This window comes from Lonchura striata, chromosome 1 (genome assembly GCF_046129695.1).
Source record: "Lonchura striata isolate bLonStr1 chromosome 1, bLonStr1.mat, whole genome shotgun sequence".
Taxonomy (NCBI): domain Eukaryota; kingdom Metazoa; phylum Chordata; class Aves; order Passeriformes; family Estrildidae; genus Lonchura; species Lonchura striata.
Window position 1 is genome coordinate 10710193 of NC_134603.1, and position 13854 is coordinate 10724046.

The following is a 13854-nucleotide window of genomic DNA, read 5'->3' on the forward strand; positions in this document are numbered from 1 at the left end:
AATCAGATGGTGTCAGGAGGTCCCTTCTAACCTAGTCTGTGATTCCTTCCCATATCTTCTCAACAGATACTTTGTTATGCACTTATGTCAGGGGAAAAAATTGTCCTGAGCTTTTCAATTTGGAGTAGAGAGCAGTAAGGATCCAACAGCAATTTCTTTCCATGGATGTCCAACACACAAAGATCTTTAAGATCTCTAACTGACTCAAACAGCAGCTCCAGCTCTCACACACCCAGACTTTTAATGCCCTGGGTTGCACCCTAACCTGGACACCTGGCAGACATTCTCTCTGCCAGGTGTCTGCCCAGTCTAACCCTGCCCAGAGGGGCTGTGAGTCTTGTGATTCTTGCTGGCCACGCCTCCCCAACTACAGTTTTGTTTTATGCTCCACATCATGCCAGCCTGGAGCATGAGCCCTGCCCTTCACCTCATGGGCATGGCCAGGCATGCATGGCCCAGCCTCTCACAGGGAGCAGCAACCTCTCATGAAAGAGGAAAAAAAGAAACTGCTACCAGTAAAGGCAAAAGTGGCTGCAACCAAAGGTCTCACCTAACAAAACACCTGTCAGGACTCGAGCCATGAGCCTGAGAGATGAACAGATCTCCACAGATACCCTACTCCAGAGCCAGCAGCCAAAGGGTTAACTATGGTAGCAAAAACAAGGCAAATAACTGAGCTGGCTAACTTTTTGGCTAGCCACCTTTGAACTCATCATCCCACCCACTGCCTCCCTGCTAGGATCCATACCAAGATGAACATGATAAGGACGATGATAAACATTTTCTTGTCTTGCATGTGGCAGGCAAGCCAGGCAGCAAGCAGGCTGGCAATGAGCTGGAGCACTGCCAGGGGCATGTGGCTGGGGAAGTGTCGAGGCCACCAGTGCTGTCACACAACTCTGGGATGGCTTCCACCAGTGTGAAATTGTCTCCAGCATGGAAGCCACACCTGAAACACCTCTCCAAAATTGCTTCTGATAAGCAGTGATTCCTACCCCAAGGAGTTGGAGGCATGTCTAACCCCAAACTCCTCCCTTTCATGGCCCCAGTCACTAGCTTGCTGTAAATGAGGGCGATACAGACACCTCCATTGCTATTAAGTACAATGAGATGTCTGAGACAATGGGAACCTACTCAGTGCAGCAGTCTTTGAGGTACTTGGGATGATGCCCAGCTGTGTTTTACTTGGCCCATCCACAGACTTCCAGGAGACCCTGCGTCACTGCTCCCTGTCCCAGCAACATGCCAGGGCAGCCACACAAGCTGGGGAGGAAAACAGGAACATTAGCAGCAGGGCAGGCAGCAGCCAAGCAGCCACAATGGAGCCACCTGGAAATTGGAAAATAGGCAGAGTAGGCACCTATTTTTATTAAAACTCTCTGCAATTAGATATTAGCTGATTCAGACCATGCACAGGAAGACAACACAGGTTTGAAACAAGTATGAAACACAACTTCACAAACACAGGAAACTCTTGTATATTCATATTTATACCAATTTCCCACATAAAAATATCCAGCAATTCATTGTCTGTCCATCCTCCCTCTGCTGAATACATTGGCCAGAAGGCACCAAACATGTCAGAGAACTGACACGGTAAACTAAGATGGCAATCTTTCAATGCATTTTGTGAAAACAGCTCAGCAGAGGAAAGGAATCCCAAAGCTGCCAGCCCAGCTTGGGCTGAGTTCATGTGCTATTGAAGAGCAGAGGCTTTGTATGGGGACAGCTGTGGTCCCAGGCCTACGAGTACAGGGAAAGCACAGATAATCTCTGGATATATGAAATGGTGGTGGGAAGGTGTCTGGCCTGGTGTGGTCTGGGAAGGTGTGTCTGCAGGTGATTGACTCAAGTGGAAGATGGGACATGGACCTCCCATGTCAAAGAAGCTGTCAGTGCTGGTCTCTGCAAGCTCTTATGCTTGGCAAAACATGGAAAACATAGCATACCCAAAGAAACTGAAGTTTGGTTTAAAAAGCATTAAGATTTCATCCTTACACTGACCTACATGGGTGGGCACTGGTTTTCATCCACTGGTTTCTCAGCCCCTAAACACTTCCAGTATCTCAAAAGTTTTCCCATGTTTGGTAAAATCAGGAGTCTTCAGCACAAATACAAGCCAAGAGAAATGTGGGATGGCCAGAATGCTCAGTGTTCAGGAAGAGCTCAGGCAGAGCTCACAGAAGTGGCCAGCACAGAGCTGGCCACGAGTAGCAGGGATGTCCTTGGGTAGCCTGAGGAGGGGCCAGCCCCAGTTCTTGCCTACTCCCTTCCCTGAACAAAAGCAGCTGGAGCTGCTGAACCACCTGAGTTTGCAGTAGAATTCTGAGGTAAGTTGCTATAGACCTGAGACTCTCCTAAAACAGAGAGCAGATAGTGATTTGAGAATGGCTTAATGCCCTTGGGTGTGGACACCACAATTCAGCTCCACAGTACATCCAGACATTTTAGAGTCTTCATTCCTAATTTTCCAGAGCTATTTGGAGTGACCTGCTAACAGGTTATGCTTGGTTTTTATTGAAATCCCATCCTGATATCCACAAATCACACAAAAAAAGGACATCACCCCAGAAGGAACAAGTATGGACACACAGGTGTGACAGTGAGCATGACAATCAGTGCAGTCCTGGCTGTAAAGAAAATGTAGTGGACATTCAGCCATGTTCATGTCCCCCAGCTGGTTCAAGGTTTAACCACAGAACTCATGGCATGAATGAGACACAAAATAATGAAGACAAATGGTGTGCTGGTGTGGGAATGGTAAGAAATGTCGGGGAATCTACCTCTTACTCAAGGCAATCTTCCTGTGTCCTGTCATAGGAAATAATTTCAAATATTTCACCTATGATAAAAGGGGGTATTATAATTGGGGGTTAAAATGGGAATTCCTATGGCTGAAAGGAGACCATCCATCACAAGGAGATGCCACCTGCACACAGAGAGAAGTAACAGTTTCACAAGAGTTGAGACTACTCTGGAAGTGCTGTATTCTAAAGCTTTTCTTGGACTTGGGATGTTGTCTTCTTAACTTAGCAGACCCTGAGGTCCTTATCAGTGCTGGAAGTTCAGATGACTTGGCAATCTTCCTGAACATTTTCTTTAAAATGAATAAACCTGACAAGGACAATATGAGTAACAAACTGCCTTGACTTCCAGGAATAAGAAGATGGTTCAAAGAATGCAAGCCTGGAGCCCAATGGAAAAAGAGCATATCTTACAGCAGAGCCTTCCCATCCCCACCTGCATTTTTTCAGTCAATTTTCTACCCCCTGCACTTTTGTTACCAGGCAGTTGGGATGTCTCAGTGCAGCAAGACTCATTCCAACTGGCAGCTCTGGATCAAAGAGTCCTGGAAGCATTAATCAGTGTGCCTAATCATTTCCAATCACAAGAAACTTTTCACTGTGACCTGGCATATAAACACCAAGTCATTTCACTCACTGGTTGACACACCAGAAACCAAACAATGCTTATCATGCCTAATTCATCTTACTTCTGTGGGTTATAGACAGATCAGCCTGCAATCATCTAGCAGCAGTGGCAAACTTTAGGTGCTTTACTTAATCAAACTGATTAGCAACCTGTCTGTAGTGCCTTTTATCTGTCGGTGGCAAAGTAGTTTACCAGCATTAAGTGCACGTAATTTTGCGATAGCAAAGCAAGACATGACTGTATTTAAAAGCACCTCCAGTGATATGGGGGAGCTCTTGTTTTAAGAAGGTGGGGAGGTTCAATGCAGCAAGTTTTGCTGATGCATGTAAACTGCTTTGAAAATTAAATGAGTGAATGGTGGAGTCAGGGAGGGAGCCCAGGAATTTTGATTGCCAGATATCTGTGCTGCCCACAGTACCATATGGTTTGTTGCAAAAGGAAAGGAATAATCAAACCGGACATCTGTGCCTAGAGCCTTATCTATTTGGGCACCATCCTCTGGACAGCCACATTCTGAGCACAAACAAAGAGTAATGAGATCTCCTCTACCCTTGGCGGATCTGCAGGGGGACGTGGTGCCTCCTGCACTGGTTCAGGTTAATATGTGTGTGATCGCCACCTGTTTGGGAGTTTGCTCCCATGGTAACACTGATTTCTTACTTAATGCCAAGAGCAGAACAACAGCCCTGTCACTGTTGCAAGGAAAACTGACAAAAAGCCGAGGTTGCTTTAGTTTTCCTCAGCTTTTACTCGGGTGACCCTGACTTCGGGGAAAAAAAAGCAGAAATAATTATACCGAAGGTCAGCCTGTTCCAGGGCAGCTTGTTCCTGCTTTGAAGGAGAGAGACGTGAGGGGTGGCAGAGAAACCTGCTGCTACACCTGACAGGCTCTCATGGATAAGAGCTGGTGATGAAGCCCTGCAGAAGCTGTTTGCAAACTTGCATGACCTGCCTCGAACCTTGCCCAAAACTATTCCATTCTCTTCTTCAGTTCATGGTGCCAGAGGCAATCCAGCTCCCTTTCTGCTCTCTCCTAGACACTGAACAGTATTTCTTCGCCCTGAGAGAAGATGCCTTCAGGGAGAAGTGCAAGGAGGTGAAGAAGGATGGGAAGAAATGCACAAGAGCATGGAGCCTTCCCTCCTACATCAATGCAAGCCCATCTGCTGTGGTGGAAAGTTAAACGAAGGATTTCCTGGTGGAAAGGCTGCCAACTCAAAGCTTGGGAGAGCTGGTTTTCAACACCTGCTCAGCCACAAGTTTGCTGCCTGGCCTTGCACAAGTCACTCAAGACCCACACGTATAATGGACCTGACGTATCTGGCTCCTGGAAGGAAGTCCTCGACACCGAGCTGGCTGGCTGCAGAGGATTAGGCATCTATGAATGAGTTTGGCATGAGGCAACACATCCAGATGACTGCCAACCAGGGCAAGAGGAGGTGCCACGAGCCAGGAGCAAGTCCCCCCCAGGTCTCTGCTGCTTGAATTTCACATCTCTGCAGGAGCCTGCTGGTGGGAGGGAAGCAAGGGGTTGGTTCACCCTCTGTTGATCCAGCACCTGCAGTGGCTTAGCACATTATCACTCCTTGCTCTCATCTCCCTGCCCCAGGTTTCTGCAACCATTCACAGACCCCAAACTGTGCTTTATCCCTTTGATTCCCAATCCCAATCTGCTGCAGAGGTTTAATAAAGATGACTGGACATGCAAGGGACAGGCAGGACATCTGGAAGCAGTAGGACTTCCATGGAGTTTCAGGGAGCAATGCCAGGGCTGGTCCCTGGGTGACTCTCTACAGATGGCTGGGGACAGGGATTTTGTACTTCTGCTTGTCACCTGGTGGTCAGGCACCAGGAAAAGGAAGGCTTTGGATATGGAGTTGTGCACAAACTCTAGGCAGCCCGTAAGAAGCCAAGCAGAGCCATATCTACCTCCAGTTATGACCAGAGTGATAATTCTTTGTTGACTTGGCTGAGACAGTGTTAAATTTTGGTAGTAACTCACACCCTGAAGCTACAAGGTCCCAGGCAGGCAGGAGAGCCACTGCAAGGGTGTCACTGACATGCTCACCCAAGGCTGGGCACCCCCAGCAGCATCACTCCAAACCCTTGGGAGCTGTATCAGCATCCCATGTCTCTTGGGGTTACCTTTTCTGCAGCTCCTCAGCCAGCCATTCACTAAAATGGGAATAAGGACAGAAGACTGAGGCGCTGCTTCAGTCTCACAGTGACAAAAGCAGACAGGCAGAGACTGGAATAATCCCACATATCAATCATTCAGAAACAATTCTTTTTCATAGATAACCAGCTCATGTTACATCTTTCCTAGGCACTGGCTGAGGATAACAGTGAGGAAGGGCTCAGGAGATGTAACACCAAGACCACCCTTCCTTACACCTGACAAGTGCCAGAAAAAAGTCAGGGATTCACGGAAGAAAAAGCACTGCTGCTTCTGCTCTAAGGCCAAAGCTGGGAATGCTGAAGTTACCACACAGTGAAGAGTTTTGATAGTGATTAAGAAATGTCACTGAACTCTCCTGAACCAAACACAAACCACACAGAATAGCTCCATCAAGGTCAATGCAGCAGCTCTAATTTCCTAAGGTAAATCAAACGTACTTCTCCAGGAAGAGGGTAACTGTGGAGGTGACTTTTCCAACCCCAGAGGAAGCTGCTGGCATGCCTTCCCTGAAAAGGCAGACCTGTTGTGGAGAAGAGCAGCTCAGCAGAATCTTGGATGAATCACAGCCAAAGGTCCATCCTCTCACAAGCCAGGAGAGATGTGAGGGAGCTCAGTGGGCCCTGAGAGTATTGCAACAAGCTCCCTGCTGCTAACTGAAGATGATGTACCCTCCTTCCTGGTGAGGCTTTTGTGCTCAGCCTTGGCACTAATAGCAGGCTCCAGAGCTCAGGGACCAGAGCAAGCATCCTCTTGCACTCATCTGCACTGATGTGCTCTACACAAGAACAAGGTGCTCAATGCAGCTGCAGTGACTGTGAGATGCAGGCTGCTGACACCTGAAAGGGAGCCAAGGAAAATGGGCAAAGCACTAGGGGCTCCTTTTTCCTTATCCCTTCCAATCACTGGAAATTTGTTATTGATGACACAAAAAATGTTGTAGGATACACTAAAACATCCCAGTCTGGGCAGATGGTCAGAGCAGGATTGCTGCTGTTCTCTCCTGTCCTGACCTGCTGCACTTTTTAAGTTCACATGATTGTCCTTCCCATCCTGTATTCATTTGCTAATGTGATTTGAAAGTGGGTCAAAATGAAATCATTGCCATTTTGCTGAAGCTTAAAAGGAAAAAATAGGAAATAACTAAAACCCAATGTCTGGTCTCTCCTCATCCTTACTTTTCTTTTGACATTAACTTGTTTATGAAAAACCTTTTAACTTGTGGAGTAAATATTTTGATTACAAAAAAAAAAGCTAAACAACAACAACACCCCAAAAAGCCCCCCAAAAAAGAATAAAAAAGCCCAACACTGCAGGAAGAAAAGGAGAAAAATCACAGCTTTCTCAGACCCATTAAATACATCTCATTAATTCAGAACTTAGAATAAAATTCAGGCAAAAAAGTTTATTCCACAACCCCCATCACTCTCACATTTTCTGTAAAAATTTACACTTTTCACATAGTTCAAAGATACATAATGGATGAGAGGTTTATAATTGCATTATCACTTTTTCAGCTAAAAACCAAACATGAAACCTTTTGCCATCCATTAGTGATTTAATGTCAAATAGGTGAAAGAGGTTTGTACTTAAGTTTTTCAGATAGCCAAAAGAAAAAACTACAAGAAGCAACACCAGCAAATCAATGTGGTTTGTGTCCATGGAGGTTTTCCCTCACTCTTCTGGACAGCCATTCAAAGAGCCAGAGCCTTGCATCCTCCCAGAGTCCAGCACGGGCTGCAGCCAGCAGGACAGGTACATGCAGGAAGGGGAAAGCTTGGTGCTTGTCTGGCAGCTCAGCAGCCCTTCTGAGGAGCACATGGGGACCATCTTCTCAGCAACAGCTACCTGGGAAGGGGATATGGGTTACAGTTTGCTACTAATAGTCCACTGCTATTATCTTCCCAAAGTCCAGAGGTTTTGGATTTGAGTTTTACCCACTTTATCCACTCAAATGCCCTAATATGAAGCCAAGGCAAAATGGTAACACCTCTGAGGAGCTTAGAAATGGGAGGCTGGGCTCATGATGAGCCATCATGGGAGGCCATCCTGACAGTAAACTGAGACAACTGGCAAAAGAGTCAAGCTGCTTCTTACCAGTGGCAAGAGCCCTCGCCCCATCCCTGCAAAGAAACTGACCCCAGGACAGTTACCATGTTAGAACTCAGCCCTGAGGATGAGCTCACAGCTGCTTCCCAACATGGCATGGCTGGAAAGACTGGGGTGGGATGAACTGGAGTGCAGGGAAAGAACTGGGAAAACATTCAATCAGGTTGAAAACAAACCTCTGCCAACACCTCCCTCCTTTCTGAGCACCTCACAAAGAGAAATGCTGCAGAAGGTGGGTTTGCTTTTAATAGAAAACAAAATACCCCAGCTCTTTCTTACTAAAGACTTACCACTGATTGCTGTGCCCTGTACTTGTCTCTTTTCATACTGCTGTCCTTTTATTCTTCTGAAGGCAGGCAGAGGAGTGCCCAGTGCTGCACTGCTGGGGTTCAGCAAGTGGGTCAGGTTTGCTACAGGACCTCCAGGGACTGCTCAGCTGCAGAGAGCTTATTAAGGTTTCCATATTATTTTCATCTCAGGTGGTGTCAGACAGTTCTTTGTTAGGTTCTTTATTCCACAAACTCATCATGCACACAGGTAGTGAGAGGGGCATTCACCTCACGCAGCTTCAGCCATCCAAAGCACAGGAGTCCACACCTCAGCCAGATTTCTGGTCTCCCACATAGCTGCTGGAGGACAATAGCCATTACCAGAGGGAAAGCCAGCTATCTTAGACACCTGTCTTAAGACACAATGGCTCTGAAGCGTTTTCTCCTGACAGTTTATGCTATGCCCAGTTTTGTGGCAGAACTTCCCTACCCCAGGGAGGGGTAGAAAAAGAGTAGAACAAGGTGCTTCCCTTCTTTGAGGGAAGAAGGTGCTGAGGAGTACCAGAGCTCTGAGCATGAAGGCTGAAAGACTCAAAAATATCCATCCTGCCTTCACTACACTGCATATCAGTCCCTTTCACCCAGGATCTCTACATAATAAGCCAAATATTTTAAACTAAATCTGCAATGCTAGAGAGACATTTCCTCTAAAATCTGGAAAAGGACATAGAAATTCTAAGGGTTCCTCCTTACCCCAAACCTGCTGATCAAAACTTTCTTCCTGTAGATGTGGCAGTCAAGTCACCCCCTTGCCAGCCTTCATCCCCATTAATCAAATACATTGCACTCCTCATGCCTGGAGTCAAAGCAAGCCCAAGTCATCTGTGGCTTGCCGTGAATTCTTCCTGGCACTTCCCCTCCCTTCTTGCCTACAGACACCAGGCAGCGTGTCCCCCTTTAAAAGGACAAAGTCACAAGTCACACCCCTGCTCCTACTTGCTCTCCAGAGTTGCAGGGTTCCTTTCTGTCTCACAGCTCCATCACGAGCTCGCTCTCAGATGAGGATCCCACGGACTCTCTCCCTGACACTGTGCTCCCCAGATGGGCTCACACACACTTCAGACAGAACCCAAATTCTTTGTTGCCAACTACACATGTTCAACTACCTAAACAAGTGTGGGATTGATATTTTTTCCACACTGTGCTGTTTAATCAGATACCAGCCTACAAGGGCTGATTACATCCTTGCTACTAAAGAGTGCGAGGAGATATTCCCAGACACTGCCTTGCTGCAGGATCCCATGGTACACAATTCCCATGGGCTATGCTGCAGTGCTGAGTTGGTCCTCAGGTGTTTGTTAAATCAGGGCTGGCATAAGGCACCATCCATTCCTGGAAGTCCATAAAAACCAAGGTAGAGTTGCTCTGGCCACCCATACTGAAATTTAAATAACAAGCCCAATTTCATCCTCCTGGAACAATTCAAAAGCAACACAGCACGATGAAAGGACAAGAGAACAGTTGGGTTTGTTGTCTGCATGCTACCACGGCAAACTTTTCATGGAAACTCAAACCCCCCCCAGAACACCCTGACTGTGATTCATAAATTCTCCAAGAGAAACCAACAAAATTATTTTGTCTGTCCGCCTGCCTAATAAAGACCACAGAATTTCATACAGTGATTTCTGCCCAAAGCCCAGCAATTTGTGGTTCAAACAGAGTATTTCAAGCAACCCACTGTCCAGCTTTGATGTGAGGATGTCCAATGAGGCGCTAACCACTTCCCATGCTGTCAAAATCTGGCTCTTCTACAGGTTGCCTGCATCTCTTCACCACTGCACAACTTTTGTAGCTTTCCCAAGGACCTTAATACTTTTAAGCACTTTTGTTGTCCCTATCAAACCTCTCAAACCATCAAAAAGAAGAAAAACAGAGATTCTAAGGCACAAAAGCACTAAGCAAATATACAGAAAAAGCAGAATAACAGAGAATCTCTATGCACACTTCTGTTGTGATTACATGGATGAAATCTATATTAAAATGCAATGTCTACTAATTTTCCCACTCCAGATAACACAGTGGAAAAACTATTTTGGTACAAAACAAAACAAAAAATTCCAAATGTACATCTGTGTGGCTTGTAGGGAAAGCACATTTGTTTGGTTACAAAAGTGGTTTTTCCTGCCACTTATAAAGCTTGCTACAGTTTCACAGCAATAAATATTTCCACAGCAGAGACATTGAGTGGACAGAACAAAATCCACTTCAAAACCAACTCCAAAAAGATCAGCCTAGTAAAAAGAGCTCACCGCTGAACACCCCCCTTAGGACTTTTTGTTTCCAAAATTCTGTGGTTGGTAGCACTGATGGAGAAAGAAAAAAAAAAAATTCCCAAACCCAAAATGGCAGCAGTCCAGAAGGCTAGAAGACCAGACTTGTCTAAGATGAAAAATATGTATGTTGAGCACAGAATTAACACAAGCACTTCTTCCTTGTATCTTGTAAGGGCAGCATTTGATGGCAATTCTGGTGATTAAATTCCTCCACCCACAGACCCAAAACGGCCCAGGCAACAGCCTTGAGACTTCCCTGTAACATCAGCCTGCGTTGGAGGATGGGAGGGGGCTTCAGGACCTATCTCCTAAATCCACTCCAGTTCCTGTTCACCACTAAGTAACCATATTCACATTTAATAAAACCAGGCCAGAAGGTTCACTCCAACAGTGTCACTTCTATTGCCACTTTCAAAGAGATGCTTTCTCTCTCTGTCTGTATTTGTGCTCCGGTCAAACTTGGGCTGAAAACAAATTCTCAGGATTGGTATTTTGGTCCCCTGGTTCTGACTCTGAAAGTATTCCTGGTGAAAAAGCCAAAAGCACTGCTTTTTGAAGTCCTGGGTAACCAACTTCAAGCAGTTAAAGCTCTGCTTTCAAATCACCCATCCTGAAGTGGTCATAGCAGGTAAAAGTAGTAATCCTCACAGCAGAACAGTGCAGAAAATGGAGTGAAACCCCACAGCCAATTTAAGTATAAGCTTCACAGTTTCCATTACTGCGACTGTAATGATTTTGCAACTCTTATTTATTTTTCACCATTTCAGCTGCTAGTTTGTGGCAAATATTTGGGGATAAATTAAAAAAAAAAAAAGAGAAAAAAGAAAAGAAAAAGAAGCCAAAACCCCAGAGACTGCCCATCCTTGACAGGAACAGTCCTGGCATGCCTGGAATGTGCAAAACCACAAAAGAGCCATTTCTGTTCATATTACTCCTTATGAAATCCCCTTTTAAAGAAGACTCAGCACTGGAGCTTTAGGCACTCAGCAGAGCCCCTGCAGGATTGCCTTTTACTTTGAAATGTGACTTATCAGCCCAAGCCCAGGCGGGTTTGGGTACCTGACTGTTGTGCCCTTTGCTTTGAACTCCGGGACCGTTACGTGCACGGCTGCCAAACTGGTCAAGCCATTTTCCTCCCCTCCTTTGTTCCAAGGTTCAGGATAGATAAAAGCTGCACCAGGCTTGCTGCCTCACCAATACCAATTTGACTGTTCATTTTATATTTAAGGAAAAAAAAAAGGAATAATAAAACCCAACACCACACACAATGATTATCACTGCTACCCACACAAAGGCCAGAACAACCACAGCATGATTCAACAAGACCTGGGCTGCAGTGGCTATCTCTGGACACACAGAGAATGTTCTTTGGCAATGCCGTTCTGCAGCTCTCTGACACATCCTTTTCTGATTCTGAGTCTTTTTTTCACCCTGACAGCCTGTTGTAACATCAGCAGGGTGGCAGCCTGGTGAGAGCAAGGCTTTGAGCAGCACCATCCACTTATAGGGACACCTATAGGGCACAGGCTGAGCAGATGCCCAGGGAAGTTGTGGATGCCCAACCCCTGGAGCGTTCAAGGCCAGGTTGGAAGGGGCCCTGAGCAACCTGGTCTGATAGAAGGTCTCCCTGCCTATGGCAAGGGAGTTCAACTAGATGATCTTTGAAGTCCCTTCCCAAACCAGTCTGTGATTCTATGTGAATATGCCTTGCTGGAGCAATGAGGTGATCAATTCATGTTACTGCATTAGTGCAGTGCTGCCCACACCATCTATTGAGGTCAAACCCTGTTCCTATTTAACTTACTAGGTACAATTTTTGCTGGCTTCTTTTTGCTTTTTATCTCTCTTTTTTTTTCATTCCTGAGGTTTCTGGGATCACCTTTCCAGTAGATCATCACTACAGGCACATGGCAATCTGTAATGTGAGGCTCATGTCTGGCTTGAACTTAAGAAAGCACTGGATCAATGCAAGATCAAGCTGAAACACAGGGACTGTTAACCCCAATTTCCAGCACTTACTGCCTTTTGTTTGTGCAGATTGACACAGAGCCCTGAAAAATGCAAGCACTGTAATTCGTAAGCAAGAGGTCTGGCAGGACAAACATTAAAGACTGTAAGAAAGCACAGGCAAAGAAGTATCTTGTACAGAACTGAAAAAAACAAAAGATAAATGATAAGCAGGAATTCCCCAGTGGGCTGAGTTTATCGTGATTGCTTTCAGGACTTTTTTCTTGTTGTATCACCTTGATTTGCATACAAAGCATCTTTAACGGGAAATAGCATCTGTCCTGGAAAAAAAAAAAAAAAAAAAAAAAAACCAAACAAGAAGGATAAGGATTTTTGCTGCTAAGAGTAAAATGTCATATTACCATATGACGTGCCGGAAAGCCCCTCTCCTCACAAAAGCACTGGCACAGCTCTTCTTCACTCCTTGCTCTGCATCCCATCTCAGGGCCAGCAGCACATAATGCAGCTCCTCAGGAGAGCTTCCATACTTAGAAAATCTGAAAATGAAAGAAAAAACAAGCAGGTGAGTCGATTTGCATTCTAGATTCACAATTAACACTGCATTAAATTAGTTTATAGGAAGTGGAAGAGCAAAAAGGAAAACCACCAATTTGAAAATGCAAATCTTCACCCTACTACAATCACAAGCCGCAGCCAGGATTCCTACAGGCTAGGAAGGCACCAGTAAGAACCCATTTTTCACTATTTTTTCAATGTGGTCACTTCATGAACTTGACAGTGGCTTGTGATATGTGGTTTCAATCCTATACCATATATAACCAGTTTCATTTCCTGAAAAGAACATGAATGGAAAAACAGAAAATCTTTAGAATGATTGTACAGGTCTTTCTGTCATTTCTTTCTCCTTTTTGTCTTTTATTGCTACCTTCCTATACTAAAAAAAGACATTTATTAAATTAGTACAGCATTAAAAAATAGATCTTTCCCCAAGGCTCTTGAATCTTCAAAAATATAGGTTGCTGCTTTGAAACTCACACACCAACTTGGCAGCACAGAACAGAATTGCAGCATTTTGTTTGAGTATGGCATACATACACACTATTCCTCTGCACATGGCTCCAGGGGTCCAGGGGTTCAAGCCCAGCAGCGAGCACAGTGAGGTATGTTCCACAGCCCTGTGCACTGGTATTGCAGGACCTCAGCAGTCCATGGCCATCAAGTCACAGCCCCACGGCAAGCAGAGCAGCGAGTAAAATCTTGCTTTCCAGATGAGTAAGTGGGACAGTGGTAGTTATAACACTACACCTCTCTGCTTTTTTTCTGCAGAACTCATCTGTCTGGGCTCTGTGTCTCTCCCTATGGGAGCCCACACCATTAGCAAGGAGAAGAAGACTTTGCCACCCCAGGGCTCCTCTGTGTTCCTCTTCCCTCCTGGCTGCTGAGAAACACTCAGGCTTTCCAAACACAGTTGCAGGGGTCCTATTTAAGCAATCATCTAGGCACAGCCCCATGTCCCAGCAGCTCTGCCAACTCCTCAAGGGCTGGGACAGTTGTTGGTACCACAGGC

The 13854-nt window shown here is 45.6% G+C and overlaps 1 long non-coding RNA gene across 6 annotated transcripts in view; it reads right to left on the reverse strand.

Annotated features, from left to right (window-relative positions):
* The window catches only part of LOC110476993 (uncharacterized), a 193868-nt gene that overhangs the window by 57210 nt on the left and 122804 nt on the right, over positions 1 to 13854 (reverse strand). For all 6 annotated transcript variants that reach the window (XR_013339706.1, XR_013339705.1, XR_013339707.1 and 3 more), the window contains one exon: positions 12689 to 12823. This is a non-coding gene — a long non-coding RNA (uncharacterized LOC110476993). The remainder of the gene's footprint in view (positions 1 to 12688; positions 12824 to 13854) is intronic.